A 16,517-nucleotide genomic window follows, 5' to 3' on the forward strand; every position below is an offset into this window, starting at 1 on the left:
GGAGTGCTATCCCATCTCCCCAGATGGGTCTGGTCTCCGGGGTGGAGTGTGCCATGTTGAACGTGTCAGCACTTGGGAAACTGGGAAATCATTTGCATTTTGTGTTTTCTTATTTGTTTTGTTAAGAGTTTATTTTGTTTACTTCCTTCTCCCTCAACGGACCACACGGTCTGGGAGAGAAGTGCTCATCGTGTTTCAGCCAAGCACCATTATTTCCAGAGGTCCCTCGTAGGCATTTGAGAGAGGGAGGTAGACTTCTTGTCCCCTGTCCTGGCTGTCCTCGGCTCTCCGGAGGTGAGGGGATTCATGTCCCCAGGGAGGGGACGGAGTGGGTCCCCCCTGCCCCAGGCTGCCTTGGGGCTGCCCTGAGTCCCATCCCTGGGCTGCGCAGCAGGGAGAGGGGCTGCAACCAGTAGGCGGGCTGTGATTGACCACTTGCTGGGGACAACAGGCCAAGTGGCCAATCAGGAGGTGGGGAACCCAGCGGGTAATGGTTCTGTGCCGGAAAGGCAGGCTGCGATTGGCTGTTTGGCTGGGGATAAAAGCCCAAGTGGCCAATCGGGAGGCAGGGAATCCAGCGTGGAATGGTTCCGTGCCTGATAGGCAGTCTGCGATTGGCTGTTTGGCTGGGGATAAAAGCCCAAGTGGCCAATCGGGAGGTAGGGAATCCAGCGTGGAACGGTTACGTGCCTGGTAGGCAGTCTGCGATTGGCTGCCTGGGAAGGGAGCAATGGCAGTTGTCTATCGGGCGGTGGGGGATCCTTTCTGGAGGGGGCTGAGGGGCAGATGGCGGCGGGGGTGGGCGCTGGGGCTGCAGAGGGCCCGGGGGAAGGGGGCGGCTGCGGGGCAGTGCGGACCGCGGGTGGCACGGCACGGTACGGCGGGAGCCCCCGGTGGGGCGGCGCGGTGCGGTGCCGGCTGGCTGCTAGGTGGAGCCCGCGTCCGCGCAACCCAGATCCGGGCCCTCGCCGCTCCCCCGCCCTTCGGCTCGCCGCCCGCCCGGCTCCGTGCGGCCGCCGCCGGGCAGGGCAGCAGCGCCGCGCAGCCCGCCGCCGCCGCCGCCTCCTCCCCGGGCCCCGCTCCCCGCTCGGCCCTGCGGGGGACGCGGGTGCTGCGGGTCCCGCCGCCCCCAAGCGCCTCCCACCCTCCCCTTGTGCGGTGCCTGTGTGTGCGCGCTCTGCCGAACCGAGCCGAACCGAGCCGAACCGGGGCCGCCCGCAGCCATGGGCCCCCCCCACGCCCGCTAGGCACCGCGCGGGGCGCGCCCGCGGAGCCGCCTCCCCCCCGCCCCCGCCCGCGGCGACCCGCGCCGGGGCTGGCGGTCTCCGCAGCGGGAGGAGGAGGAGGAAGGATCCGGGGTGCCGGCGGAGCTCGGGGGGCTGAGGAGCCCCCGCCTCCCTCTGCGCGGGCGCCTTTGTGTCCCCCGGCCCCGCGGAGCGAGGGGCCGCGGGCAGGGGAGCGGATGCGAAGAGCGGCTGGTGCTGAAGGGGCAAGAGAAAAAAAGGGGGATGGTGGAAGATTTCTCTCTCTCTTTTTTTTTTTTTTTTTTTTTTTGGTGGTCTCGTCGGCAGCGGCTGCTCTTCCCCAGCAGCGGCGGCGGCGGCAGCAGCAGCAGCAGCAGAGGCAATGACTCTGCCGCATACGAATCGCCTGGCCGGTGGTGCCGGCTTCGGAGACATCACCTTGCTCTGAAGTTGCCCACCTGGAGGAGGTAAATCGGAGCGGGGCTTTGGTCCGGAGGGGTCGGCGACGTCGGGGGAGAGGAAAGAGCGATCGCCTCCCCCATCCCCGCACACCCTCCGTCCTCCGGGAGGGAGTCTGCGTAGCAGAAGAACACGGCAGGAAAGGAGAGACTTTTTCTTCTTCCTATTTTTTGTTTTCCTTTTTTATATTTTAATTTTTTAGAAATTTTTCCTTCCTTGAGGGACATTTGCTGCTTCGCATTGCCCCCTTTTCTTCCTGGCTGGAGGCTTTGGTACGGTGGCCAGGTCTGCTTCCTACCCCCACCCCTGGTTTTAATGGCTGGATGGTGGCAGCAGCTCCGTGCTGCAGGTTGTTGAGGAACTGATGGGGACTCGCATCTCAGGAGCCGGAGGTGTCTAAAGGTAACTAACCACCCGACGGATGGATGCTCACCCGCCCTTTCCCGGCTGTCAGTCGCACCCTCGCCAGGTTGCGTTGGGCTGAAGGGTACCGGCCGCCCTGGGCGCACGCTTGGATTGAATTATTTCGTGATAAGGACAGTGTCCCTTCAGGGGGGCTGGATGCTCCAGGTAACGGGAGTGCCTCTCTGGGTCTGCGTGCTGGGGGCAACAGCGGGGACAAGGGATGTGCTGCTAGCTGGGAAATGCCTTATAGGCTCTGGCCGGGTTTGGCCGTGGACAGCTGGGTGGCAGAGGCAGTGGGTAGATGGAGGAGACCTGGTAGGTTTTGTTCTTGCTCTCCCTTCTCTTTTGCTGTGAAAGGCACCTCGTCGGACCGGTGGATTTGCTGGCGTTACACTGAGAAATTCCTGAGTTTCCTGTGTCCCCCCCGTCCTTATGCCCATCCCTTCATGGTTCTGTGTTTCTGTTAATTGCTGAAGGGTGCCTCGAGAAGCAGTCATTTTCCTGGGTAGAAGGAGGCAGAGGGTGGACAGGGGGCATGGGTGGGGAGGTTGCCAAATTGGGGGTTGCATTGGGCACCGCGTATGCATGGATGTGGGGTGGTAGGGTACAGATCTGCATCCAGCCCAGCCGCCCTGGGTTACAGGTAGGAGCCAGCTTTGCTTCCCCTTGCAGCCAGAGAGGGAAACATATGGTCCAGGTAGATGCATTGCTAGAGATGTTTAGAGCTTCCCACCTCCTGCCTGTGAGATTGCGTTTGCTGGCTCCAACAGCATAGGACTGGTGTTCGCCAGAGGGATTTTTTGAGCAAGAGGGCCGGTATGTGTGGATGGAGGAAGAAAATTGCTTTTTTTTTAATGTCCTTTTTCTCTTTTTTGAACTCCTGGTTTGTTTGCTTGCTTAATTGTTTGTTTGTGTTCCCTTTGCAAGTATCTTTTGAGTGTTTTGACTTGGAAATATGGTTGTAAGGCTGATGATTGCTTCCTGCCATGAGCCAGAGAGCAGCCCTTTCCCAGCCTACGGAGCCTACCTCGAGCTGGTGCCCTTTATTGCTGATGAAGATGTAGGTACAGTGCCCCAGGAATGTGCCCTGGGTACCTGGGGGATTGCCTTGAAGGGCTGAGTTTGATCAGCAGCCTTGTGTCCAGCGTTGTCCGTAGGAACAGCGTAGCCCCCCTGATGCATTTAGTTCGGATTTTTTTCCACCCTTTCCCCTATAGACAGGCAGATGTTTGGTTTTGTGGGAGGGGTGGGGAGGTAGGAAAGGAGCCTCTCTTTCTCTCCCTTTCTTGATAGGCATGTGATTGTTCTCTGCGGTAGTTAAAACAACTTGTATGTGGCCAAAAGAAATCGATTGTTGTATGTTTGTCACTGTAGCTTTCATCGGTTTAGCGAAAACAACTGACTACTGTTGTATTTACTTTCCTGTTTAGGTCACTCGTTGGGAGGTATTAGCCTTCCCACTCTCCCAGTCCTGGTTCCAGTCAGCTAGCTGCTTAGGAGCAGGCTGAGATGCCAAAAAAAAAAAAAAGGGTGAAAATGCCATCTGTGTCTTGAGATGAGGCAGATAGGTAGTCTGCTAGTTGCAGTTTCTTTCTCTATTACAGCACTGATTATTCCAGAGTGTTGGATCAAGATTTTCAAAGCTGACCAACAACAACAAAAAATCTTCCCTGGACTTAAAAATTAATAAATTCCATTTTCATTGTGGAATGCTGTCTCTTAAAGAGTGCAGCCAATGCAGCCTGCTTGGTATTGAGTAGTAGCGTGTGCTTTGTAGAGCTCATTTATCATCATTTCCAGGGGTTCACGGTATGAACAGGCTTCTACTGTGTATTCATTAGGAAAAATCCTTCCCTGCAGTTTTTTTATGGGAGTAAACCAGGTGCTGCAGGTTAAAACAGGCTGCTGTCAAAAAGTCTGCAGTCATCACTTAAGAATACCAGACCGGGGAAGGAGAAAATCTGCAGACCTGTGCCGATGTTGGGTGAGAAAGTTCAGGTTACGGCTCCACTGTAAAGTTGTATTTTTTTCTAAAGGTAAACCAACTGCTCTCAGATGGCAGGAGTCGGTCCCTCTCGTTGTGGTTGAGGCTGCTCCTGTTCCAGCTCCTTGAGAGTACTTTTTCCTTATTTAGGCTTGCTTTACTACAAAGTGATTGTTGTTGTCTCATTACCTTTTAGCAACAAATAAAGTGGATACAGATCTCTGGTGTGTCTGTTTCCAAAGGACTGAAGTTTTTACAAAGCTAATGTTGGCCCATGAGTTCTGTATGACTTTTATTATTCAATAAAATACGAATTTTCCCTTTTTTTCTGAAGGCTGTTAGGAGAGGGTATGTTTAATTTTACATGTAATTCCAGAGCAAGCTAAATGGCAGTGCAGATTGATGGCAGTGAAAACACCAAGTCCTGCTTCGCGGGGCAATGAGATTTTAATGGTATTTATTAAGTTTAAGGCTAGCCAGTCCTTGCTCGGATGTTTTGTTTGACAAAAGTAGGAGCTGGGTTTTCATTTTCTCGGTTCCCTCCGGAGGTGGTGGAGCAGCTTGTTTCTCAGCCTAGGAAATTCGTCCCCGAGTGTCTGCTGGGTCGTTCCCCCTCCTTTGTTCGCTGTGCTTGGCTGCGGGTCCCACAGGGTGGGATGCCATCGGGACCGCGTCCTTCCTCAGTGGGGGTGATGTGGCGGAGGTGCTCATCTTGCGTATCCTGCCGTTAATTGCAGAAAAGACTTTTTCCTCCTGCAGCAGAAAACAAATTGCCCTGCCCACTGGTGCGAAAATGAAGCCGGTGCCCTTTGCTGGCTGGGAGGGAAGCACAAGCAGGTTTGCAAGTGAAGATGCAGGCATGCGCAGCGAGCTGGCTGGCTGATGAGCTGGGTGTCTGCGTGCTGCCCAGCATTGCAGGGCTGTTCTAAGAATAAATAAGTATAGATTTGGAGGCAGGTGGACCGAATTATTGGCCAGGACTGAAGAGGAATATGCATGACTTTTGGCTTTGGTCAACACGTCAGTTGGAGGGCCCGATGCTGCTGTCAGGGTTTTCACATTCAGAGCATGAGCGTGTGCATCATCAACATGAGTAAATGAGATGCACATGGGAGAGTGAGGTCTTTGTAATTGGAGTAGTCCTAGGAACGGGTGATTTATTATTACAGATTTTAATACTAATAGTGTTGGGACTGGTGTAGATTGACTAGGAAACTATTTCATGTGCGACACAGTATGAAGGATGGGCTGAAGATGGATGAAAGAGATGAAATTCAGGGAGCAAGAATGGATTAGGGAAAAGCTAAAACATGGAGGATGAGCACTAGGCTTTTTATGCTTTAAATAAGCTTGCTTTCTTTTTTTTTTTTTTCTTAAATTATGTTATTTGGTGGTTGTGGAGACAGTCCAATGGTGTGATTGCAGTGATTTTGATGAAACTTCTTACTCCTTAGGGCATTCCCGCACATCACAAAAGAGGTTTGGAAGAACCGCTCAAAAATTGCTATTTTGGAACGGTGATGAACGCACTGCTCTGAGAGCTAGGCATCACAGTATTGGTGTATTGCTTGGGACAACACTGAAACACCAGGACAGCCCTGCAAAGTAAAAAAGTGTTTTCCTGCCACTTTTGATGATGGGCCGTTTATTGGAGTGGGCTGCACTTGGTGAGCATTGAAGTTTTGAAGAAATGTTTACCATAGTTCACATGGACTCCCAGTTCTTCCCTGCTGGTCCCTTTCTCGTTCAGTAGATGCCCTCCTGCTGGGGTGTGGATACTAGAAATGCACCATGATGCCAAAGTTTGAGTGTACAGGCACACTTCAGTCTTTTCTATGTCTGTAGGCAATGCTTTCAGGTGTCTACAGGATGGAGAGCTAGAAAATGTGTCATTTGTAACAGTTCACTCTGCCCTGGGGTATTTGTAGGAACGTAACTGTCCCAGGCAAGGCAATATGGGATGCTGGACTCTGGCTGTGTAATTTCCTGGGGTCGTGCCTGTCTTGGCAAATCTTTGTCACAGTCCTCACCAGCACTTAATATCAGGCTCTTTAATCCCTGCCTGGGACATGTGTGAATATTTCCTCCTTTTCGTAGGTGCTGAGATGCTCCTGCACTCCCTGATCTTATCCTGGTGCCTGCCGGCAATGGAGGCTCCCAGAGCTGGCTGTCGAAGTGGAAGAAGGAGGAGCTTGCTTTTAAGCATCTACTTTTATTTCTTGGGTACTTTAATGGCAAAGAAACCACCTCCCACTCAAACCTGTGATGTGATTCTGTCTAAGATGTTATGGCAATGTTATCCCATTGCCTGTTTTTAGCATCTGAGTTTGTGGTGTAATGCTTGCTTTACGTTCCTCACTAGATAATCTCTACAGCGCAGTGTGAAATGCATGTGTCTCCTGGGTGCAAGCTAAGTGTTCCTTTTTAAGACGACTTTTCTAAGGACACCTTGACACTAGCTTTTACTTCAGCAGTCTTTTCAGAGAGCCTCCTGATTTTACCTGTAAGACAGATGCATTTATCAGTCATTGCACCAAGCATCTGCAGCTATAGCAAGGTAGCCTGTCTTTTTGGGCAATAAAAACTTAATTTTAATTGTGTTCTAGACCACTGTTCTACTTACTAAGCAGTGCTCAATGTGGGATTTTTTCCTAGCCTGTCTGAAACCTCTGTTTTCCTGTGGCAGAGAAATGAGGACTAAGCCATTTTTAAATGGCCTTTGTCTTTCTGTCTTTTTTTTTTTTTTTTGTCCTCCCTTTTTAAACTTTTTGCCTCTACATCTTCAGGCCCATTCCAATCCAAGGGAAGTATTGCTGCATCTGTCATGGGGTTCCTGCTGTAGTCAATGGACTGCTGCAATTGGCTTCCGTGTGAGGAGAAGATGCTGAAGAATCTCAGATGTGGTGTCTTCTCAAAAGATCCTCCAGAATCTCAGATGTGGTATCTCTTACATTCCCCCACTTCAGCATTATGTTTCTGCCAATTGTGTTGTAATGTCTTTGCCAGAGGTGGCATTTCAAGGCTGAACGAAGCTGTGTACGCAGGTGAAGTCTTGGAATCTGTGCACACTTCTGAAATCTGCTTATGAAAACTGTCAAAAATTAAACCAGAGACATTTCTGTTTGAGACTTGACAGCTTTTGGTTTCGAGGCTCATAAAATAGACACCATACTGAATGAAACAAAGAAGTGTTTGGAAGCTATCCTTATTAGGCGATATGAAGTTATATATTTCATTTAAGTGCCTCATAGTAATAAACTTTTACAGAGCATCCATCGATGTATGGCCTCACACTACCAGGACTTTTTATTTTATTTTATCTTTTTTAAAGCACGTTGGTCAACGTGAGTAATTACACAGGGATTATTTTGGTGGTCACAAACCTAATGCTTCAGCAGTCTGTAGCGCAGTCCAATTCATTGCAGTGAATACCTGACAGGGAACAGTTCTGAAATATTTTGCACAATGTTTTGGGTAGGTTGGATCATGGCTTTGCTACTATTAATTATAATACCTTTATTGACTTGATTGCAGTTGCATTGATTTATGCCAGGTAAGGTCATTGATTTTGAACTTCGCGACGGAGCTATGCGTTTTTGAAACTTACAGCGAAATGTCATAAATACAAAAGATCAACATGAATGTTTTCTGACAGCAATAGCAAGTTAAAATGAAGTGAAATAGGACTCTCCGTGCTTTTGTAGAAGCGGTGCTTAAGATGTAATCGTGAGTTGCCCTACTATAAAATCCTGCGCAAAGGTGCCAGCGCTGAATAGCGCTGGTCTGAAAAGAGGTCTGGTCTAAAGCTGGCACCTTCGGGTAAGAATCGAAGTGGTTTTACACCAACAACAAGTAGTTCGCTCGTAACAGTCATCGCATAAAATGCATGTGAGTTTTTACAGTAAGTCTGTTTCCCACTCTGTGGGAACCAAGAATCTGGTTGCAGAGGTGAGGACGCTGAGTGAATGGACACTGTTTAAAGTTAGAGGGATAGAAACATTCTGACTAACGCATGCATTTATTACATGCAGACACATACACAGACTTATAAAGATCATGATTTGGGGAACAGACACAGTTCTGATTTTTTTTGTCAGATTCGGGGAGGTGAAAAAGAGGTGTCTAAGTATTGCACCTGTACCCAAAACATATGGGCCTACATCTGGATGTGTGTGTGTGTGCATACGTAGGTTTGGTTTGTGAAATGATGGTGCTGATGCATAGAGTTTTTTTAATTCTGTTGCTGGAAGCACTCCTCTCCCTATTGATTTTCTGATTCTTTTTGGAGTTCTTGAAATATAGGTGCAGTGATGGACAATAACAACAAAATACTTGTGCACGGGCCTACAGTTTTAAAATCTTAGCGGAGATGCTCACTTACTAGTCCGACACCAAAACAAAGCAGCCACATTTTCAGATATGCTGAGCAACCCCACGTTTGATCAGAATTGGTGCTGGTCCTTGCTTATTTGTTGTAGCAGCTTATTCCCATGATGAAGTTGCTGATCCCAAGCCTGCCTTAACGAGAATTTTTTTCACGGCCCTCAGAGTGCAGGAGAGGAACGTCGCTGTGTTGCCCAAGTGATGTTTGCAGCTTGCTTGGGGATGTCGGCATTTTCCTTCAAGCCAGGAGCAGGGGTACGTTAGAGATAAGTACACTAGCTAACTTTGGGCTGATCTAGGTTAGATGGGGAATTTAGCTCAAAAGAGCCCAGCACCAGGAGCTGCCGAGCTGTTGACTTTGTGCGTTTTTTTAACGTGCCTGGTGTGTTGTGTTGGAGGACGCTGGAAGAAAAGGGAAGCATTAAGCAGACGTGACAGCCCCGCTCCGTTTGATCGGTGGTCTTGCTGTTTACCAGCCCTGCGGAGGCACTGCGCTGCCTTGCTGTTCAGCACCGTGGCGCAAACCAAGCCTGGGCTTAAGCCCGTGAGAATAGGGGAGGGACCTGAGCCCAGTTTTTGATGTTCTGCATGGATGGGTACCCTGAATACTCAAATGCATTCCGCTGACAGCTGACCCTGTAAGGAGATTTTTCAATAGCTCTCTGGGTTTTTTTTCTTTTTTCTATTTTTTCCCCCTCCTTTTTTTCTTTTTTCTTTCTCTTTTCTTTTTTTTTCTTTCTTTTTTCTTTTTTTCCCCTCAGACTTCTGAGGGAAAGAAAAAAATAAAAGCACCCATTGTAGCCATCCCTTTGAATAGGGTTTCACTGTTGGAGAGAGCTGAGAAGAATTTCAGGGATCACGTTAACTCCTTTTTGTTTCACGGTGCCTTCGCACGTGTGTGTGTGTGTTACTGACCAACACATCGTCATTTCAGAATGGTGCGAATTCCCGTCACTCACTTTGAAGGGGACAGGTTTTTGGCTTTGCTTTTTTTTTGCTAGCAAGATGTACGCTGCAGGTTTCGTATCCGGAAATATCCACCACGTAGTACAAATCCTTATTTGCCAGTTTCGTCTGTGTGTTCTTTTGCATCTTTGGGTTTTGTTTGTATTTTTTCCCCCCCTCCTTTTTTTCTGCAGGAACCAAAGGCTTTTGGGTTCTGTCCTGAATGACTTTTTATGGTAAGGCTATCTGGACGTACAAAAAACTGGTCTATAATCCTGTAGTAGATGGCATATCCAGAGAACAGCCGTTCTTGCTTCCAGCACACCACAGATTGCTGTATTGCACATTGTGCCTCAGCTTGACCTCATTGGAGCTGTGTGTGTGATCTGAAATGCTGCTCCTTTGGATTTAGGATATTGCAATCAAGGCCTTTAATCATTTAGAGATGTGGTGTATATATCCCGCTTCCTTCCGAGGGAAATTATGGTGTGACTACTACACTTGCAACTCCCACAGCAGAGACTTCTTCAAGAAAATGTCCTTTTGGATTATCTTTAATGGATGCAGGTGCGTGGAGTGGCTGTGTTGCTTTTCTTTCTTTCTTTTCCCCCCCCTTTTTTTTTTTTAAGTAAGAAGGACAGTAATATTGCAATTGCTGCTTTATCTGGTACGACTCCAAAATGATCCATGTCTCCTTGTGAAAAATTCATCCTGATAGGTATTTGAAATATAACGATTACGTTGCATTGAGTGGTAACTTGTGACCTTTTGACAAGTGATCCGCAATTACAATCATAATGCACTTTATAGATCTCCTTAAGTAGGTCACCAATTTGCAATGAGTCTTTCTAAAGTCTGTGTGATGCATTTCAATTGTGGGAGTGGGGAGCACTTCTCTCTATAACATTGCTGATTTTCCAAGGGAAGGCTAAAATGCGAGAAGGGTATGATACCTGTGCGAGTATCCTTCTTTTGACAGGAAATCCAGGCGCGCATCACTGACTGCGTGAGGTTATTCCTGCCTGAGCAGCTCTGTGTTTGAGTGGCACTGAGATGTTGTGTATAACTTGAGTACCTATAGAAAGATGTTGGCCAGTAGACTCCAACAGTTGTTTATGCCAGCCTAAACTAAGAAGTTGTAATTTTCCCATTCAGGGGGAGAATCTGGACCTCCACAGTGCCTATGGGGATTTTTGCAGCAGGGAGAGTGAGATAATGGTGGGGAATATATCGAAGAGCTGCCTCGCTGTTTGTCTCCTCCAGCTTTGAGTACAGCAGATGGGGGGTTGTCTTCTCCAATGCTTTTACGCTTGATTGCTCCCTTATCCCTTGTGAGCGAAGGGCAGACCAGCATAACCCATGGGCAAGGCTGTAAAGGTGAGGATGCCAGCTTTTATTTGACCCTTTTCAATCTGTGGGCTTGAGCACAGTGAGGGTCCAGGGTTCCTCCCAAGTTTATATAATTTCGGGGCAAAACCTATTGCAGCAGTAGTCATGGTGGTGAAGCTGGCAACTTAATAAATTAATAAAAATTCGTAGCCAGAGTTATAGGCAAGTTAGTGAAGAGTATCATGGAAGTCTGGTCTATACTAATATAGATGTGTTTTGCAGTAGGAGTAATGTAATGCTGTTTCTTTGAGCTGGTTCCTTGTCTTACTACTACTATAAAATAAATGGCAAAGCCTATGTTGACCTTGGGCTGCCAAGTCCACTCCTAATTTCGAACTCAAATAGGTCTCTACTGAGCTGCAGTAGGAGCTGTGGTCACACACCAAACAAATAATCACTTTTTTTTTTTTTCTGTAAATCCCTTTTTCTTTTGTACCATAGACATTTGTGTGGGTGGTTCCTCATTGACCACAAAGATGTGTTTGTGTTTTTTTGTTGTCTTTCATTTATGTTCTCTATTGAATTAGTAGAGTTATGCAGTTTTGTCTGTCACACTTGGGTGGGATACTGCAGTGATTCAATTTAAAATGAAAGAGAGATGTCTTCATTTTAGGAAAAACTATGGCTAAGTGGTGAGAGTAAGCAGGTCTAGCCTTTACCAGAAACCCTAATTAGAAGAAATCCCATGTACGGTTGACCTTGACTATTGAGACAACCCTCAAAGAAGAAAGAGCACGAAAAATTAGTATGCTACTAGCGCTATACTTTTATTATTTGACGTTATTAACCAAACTCGGTGTGTATTTCTTTTTTGAAGCGTTTGATTAAATGTGTGATCTTATCTTGGTGAAATGGCCCGCTGGGCTGCAGACAGTGGTGTTCAGAAATGAAATTTATTTAGAGCCTCTGAACAGACATTTATTCAATGAGACTTTTCCTGAATAATAGATGTAACAGTGAGATAGCTGCGCAATGTGTTTTGGGGTTTGGGCTTTTTTTTTTTTTTTTTTTTTGGTGTAGGGAGTTTCAATGTGATCGGGGAGAAGCTAACAGAAGTGCGCAGGAGTGAGAATAGGATATGTATGTAGGAAATTAATGTATGTTGCAGAATCAGGCCCCGATTCTGCCACGAATTGTTTTTTGGACCAAGGTTTGCACACTTTGGGACCTTCCTGTTGGCGTGTAAGCTTATTCTTTAGCTAGGGCTTTTAAGATACTTTAATTTTGTGGAAATAAAAAAAAAATAACCCACAAAAATCCACAGATGACAAACCAGAGAAGCATGGTAGTTGGCTCTTGGGGTCAATGTTGATGTCCTTAAGCAGTTTTTTGGTTTCTAATAGTCCCATCAAATGAGTGACACTAAGGGAAGGAGGCTAGTCCATGCGTAAGGAAGGCAGGCTTCACCGGAGGGTGTCCACCTGCTGGATTATGTCCAGCGATGAGAAAATGTGAAATGTAGGTAAATATTCTCGTCTTCCTTGTTTTTTTCATTGGAAGCACAGTGCTTTCTTATTAGGCACAGCTACTGTGGGACCCTCCGCCAGGGAAAAAAATACCCTAAATGAAGCTTCCAGTTTTGAAGCATTATCAGAGATGCAATGGTATATATCTGTTTTTACAGCAAAGCAGTCAACTTAGATTGTAGTTTTCGATACAGGTCACAGGGATAAGATTGCATTGAATGTGTGGACTGCACAGGATTTTCAGCTGTGGACACATGATTAGACGTCTTGCTTTTCCCAAGATGAAGCTGAGAAGGAGCGTGAATACCTGAAAATGTATTTTTTTTTTTTTTTTCCAGTAGTGGTCTTATAAGAATATGCTGTGGTGATCTCTGAGGGCAGAAGACGTGAATTTTCTGAGCGACTTAGTCTTCCTCTACAAAGGGGCCTTTTTTATATAGAAAGTTTGCTTTGGAATGAAAGGAGTCCCAGAGTGCCTCTGCAGTAAAACTGTGTTTTGATCAATCCTCATCTGCCCCGCTGCTCCCCTGCATTGTACAGCAGCTGTCTTCACATCAGGTTAGATGGTGATTAAGTGATTTCTCCTTTTAGAGGCAAAATCAAAACCTTCCTTTACAGGAGTCGGGAGAATATGTGAGCTCTATGCCTTAATGATATGCCGAGGTGCCAGCTTAGGAGTCCTCCACCATTTGATGCTGCTCATCTTCCCCGCTCTTTGGTTAATGTGGTTGCTTTTCTTGAAAGCTGTATGGCTCTCAGGACTTTCTGATAACTTTTAATTACGGAGACATGTTTCTTTCCTGGTGCACAGCTAATCCCACCAGACACCAAACGTAGACTCTGAGGCTGAGTGTAAAGCACAGGAATTCATGTGTCTGGGAGCCCTGTGTATTTTGCCACGATGCTTACCTGAGCATGAGGGATAATTTCTGCTTGTGGGGTGATTTGCTTATGTGATATACTGAGGAATACAGCCTGCAAACATGTAGCTTGCAGGCGTATTTTAAGGGGCTCTTCCATAGTTCTGCAACTGGATATGAGTCATCGATGTGGCAGAGACAGCAAGCCCAGAGCTATGGGTCAAAGATCAGCAAACATCATCAATCCTCTGGAGCATCCTAGATGGTGTCCCCAGGGCTGGTTTGGTGCTGAGGGTCGTAAAGCTGCCTGCCGTGAAATCATCCCTCTGGGATGGTGGCGGGCAGCAGGGAAGGGTAGGGGCAAGGAGAGCCGCGTTTATAACTGCTCTGTTGGCTGCGCAAGGATGACAGCGGTTCTTGGCTCTGGCATGAGCTCACTGGGGTGCTCAGACAGGCCGTGTCTCATCTGGGTACCTGCATGTCAACTAGGTTGTAATCCAGTGTTAAGAAAAAACCTGAACATTTAAAAATGGTCCTTTCTGCAGCTGAAACTTGCACGTGAAAGCACAGCCTGCTAGAAAAAGTAATGATCCCATTATGATCTGCTTAAACTAGGAGTTGGTCAGGAAAATGAAGATGGAAAATTCGCCGGACTGAAGTCTACATGAACTCTACTCGTGTACAGAAGTAACTTGGTCTGAGTAACTCCATACGTGGTGGTTTCTGAGCTGAGACTGATAGTGTGTTTCTGAACTGGGAATAGTAACGTGGGGTTTTTTTGTGTTTTTTTATTTGTATGTAAATGCTGCAGAGCTATAGTATTTCACAGAATCACAGAATAGTAGGGGTTGGAAGGGACCTCTTGTGGGTCATCTAGTCCAACCCCCCTGCCGAAGCAGGGTCACGTACAGCAGGCTGCACAGGACCTTGTCCAGGCGGGTCTTGAATATCTCCAGAGAAGGAGACTCCACAACCTCCTTGGGCAGCCTGTTCCAGTGCTCCGTCACCCTCAGAGGGAAGAAGTTCTTCCTCATGTTCAGACGGAACTTCCTGTGCCTCAGTTTGTGCCCATTGCCCCTTGTCCTGTCGCTGGGCACCACTGAAAAGAGCTTGGCCCCATCCTCCTGACACCCACCCTTCAGATATTTATAAGCATTTGTAAGGTCCCCTCACAGCCTTCTCTTCACCTAATTTTGAACTTTTAATGGGACTCTAAAATGAGAAGGAAAATCCATCATGAATAAATTTCCAGGGTGGCTGTTTAAAAAGGGAGGTAGCATTTTTCACTAGCATTCTGTTGCTCCTAAAGCTAAGCCAGTGTTTTTAATTAAGAAAAATCACTTGCCATGCATGCTGGGTGTGCGGTTGGGTTGTTGCATGCTGTGAAGGTGCCACTGATGCTTGCCTTGCTGAGAGACGTGGTGGCCCTTGGAAAAGGTGCAATGGGAGCAGTGCTTCTCCTGTATCAAGAGGTATTTTTATGGTCCCATTTTCCTGTCTGAAAGTCACTCATGCAGAAGTTGAGGACTTTGTTCAGTTGTGTGGGCTTTCGGGCTGCAGTGCCTACTGAAGGTCCCGCATGTGCCAGCGTTCTTGGTGGCAAAAACTAATGGTACACAAATGCCACAAGGAAGGGAAAGTTCCTCCTGATAACATCGCCTTAGGACTAGAGGGGACCTGCCTGGCCAGGCATTGCACACCACCTACGTGAAGGGGATAGTGCCCACGCTGGACGCAGCACAAGGTGTCGTGCTGCAGCCCATCCTAATTATTCCACTTGGTAACCTTACTTACTTTCTACTCCTGTTGAATTTTTGCCTAATTTTGCCTAACACGCCTAATTTTCGGTGTGTTAGGGAGTAAGGGACTGATCACAACCATGCAGTTGAACTTGTGGTGTGTGTGGCAGTAAGAAGGTTCAAAGGCAGCTGTGTAATTAGGTTAAGTTTCCAGCCTCCTTGCTACTTTTCTGCTGTTTGAGGGGAGAAATGAGGATCCCTTTGTGCCCTGATGAGTGTCTTCTAGCAAAGCAGGGGCTGATGCCTGGCTATGCCAGCCTTTTCCTGGCTGGACGCCTGCTCTATTTTCTTGCAGTTTCTCCACTTCCATTTCCAGACTCCTTACGTCAGACATCCAGGATGTGTAAAGATGATCTATGTGTATCTACTGATGCTATTGTAACTTAGAGCAATTATTCAAATTAAGCAAGAGGACGTGTTTGATCAAAAGGGTGAGATAAAATAATAGCAGGAGCACCGACTTCTTAAATGCAGGTCTGTGGTCTTGGTAGCGAGATTTCAGCAGCTGGCAAGACACGTCGTCATCTGGGAAGGCCTACTGGGAGCCACAAATTAATCACATCACGTCGCTGATCTTGACATTGCCTTGCAATGTTTGTGCTGCCATGTTCAGCTCTAGATGCTAACGTTACATCATGGCAAAAAAAGATACTGGCATGTGCCGGTGGAGGAGGATGAGCAGATAGCCTTGCGGTTACCTCCATTTTCTGGCTGCAGTGAGCTTACGAAGGGAGGGGACTGTTTTTTTTCCTTCCCTTTTGCCTTTTCTCACTGCCTTGCATATCAGTTCTCATCTTATTTACATTTTAGGATATCAGGCCAATTAAGAATGTGTTTCTCGGTTTTTTGTATGTGTATGATTTTCTTGTCCTTGTCTCTATACTGCTCTTGTCAAATAACTATGTAGCGAAGAGTCAGTTTTCACTTTTAAACTGAGAAGAAACCATCTTTCCCTTTATTAATTTGGCTTTGGCCAATGCTCTGAAATCTTCAAAGTGGTATGGAAGTGTCCCTTAGTTTGCATGCTTGGATGAAGGCCAGCAGAGGTTTTCTTGTGTGGGCGTGCTTTGTTTGTTTTCCTCAAAAGCTGTGTGGTGATTCAGGCTAGTTGCTGCTGATATAGGCTTTGGATATAGTGTTTGTAGCTAATTAAAAATAGCCGCTAATTGCGAGCTGAATGTTGTGGACTTGAATTTTCCTGCGTGTTAGCTAGGATAGGAGTTTTCCTGGAAAAGTAAGGGGTAAAACTCCTTGAGGAGGCTTACAGGTTATTACTTAGGTGTGATTAACAGGGCCATCGCCTGCAGGTACCAACAGCAGAAGTACTGAGTTCAGTTGTGCGAGTGTGGCACGGTGTAATCCCCTCATGCCACATGAGCTGTCTGCTGAACTTCCTCCAGTCCCTGTGCTGACCTTTATCGTTTCGTGTCTTTCCTCTTTAGACAGCTCTACGTGTGCCGCTGATTGAGAATGGTGTTTGAGCGCTCCAGTGGGAAGTTGCATGTGTACAGTGACTTCCCCAAAATCATGATGTGCCAAAGCCTGTGAGTTTTGGAGATACCTTAGAAGTTGTTGCTGTTCCA

At 47.2% G+C, this 16,517-nt stretch overlaps 1 protein-coding gene across 17 annotated transcripts in view; it reads left to right on the plus strand.

The window, feature by feature from the left end:
- Nucleotides 1–1,577: 1,577 nt before the first annotated feature.
- ADGRL3 (adhesion G protein-coupled receptor L3) overlaps nt 1,578–16,517 on the plus strand; it is a 522,074-nt gene continuing 507,134 nt past the window's right edge. For 16 of the 17 annotated variants that reach the window (XM_075421264.1, XM_075421268.1, XM_075421251.1 and 13 more), the window contains exon 1: nt 1,578–2,273. The gene's annotated coding sequence lies outside the window, so the exon portion shown is untranslated. The remainder of the gene's footprint in view (nt 2,274–16,517) is intronic. The other variant, XM_075421252.1, reaches the window with a different exon arrangement.

The sequence above is a fragment of the Opisthocomus hoazin genome, chromosome 5, assembly GCF_030867145.1.
Source record: "Opisthocomus hoazin isolate bOpiHoa1 chromosome 5, bOpiHoa1.hap1, whole genome shotgun sequence".
In the NCBI taxonomy this organism is placed as follows: domain Eukaryota; kingdom Metazoa; phylum Chordata; class Aves; order Opisthocomiformes; family Opisthocomidae; genus Opisthocomus; species Opisthocomus hoazin.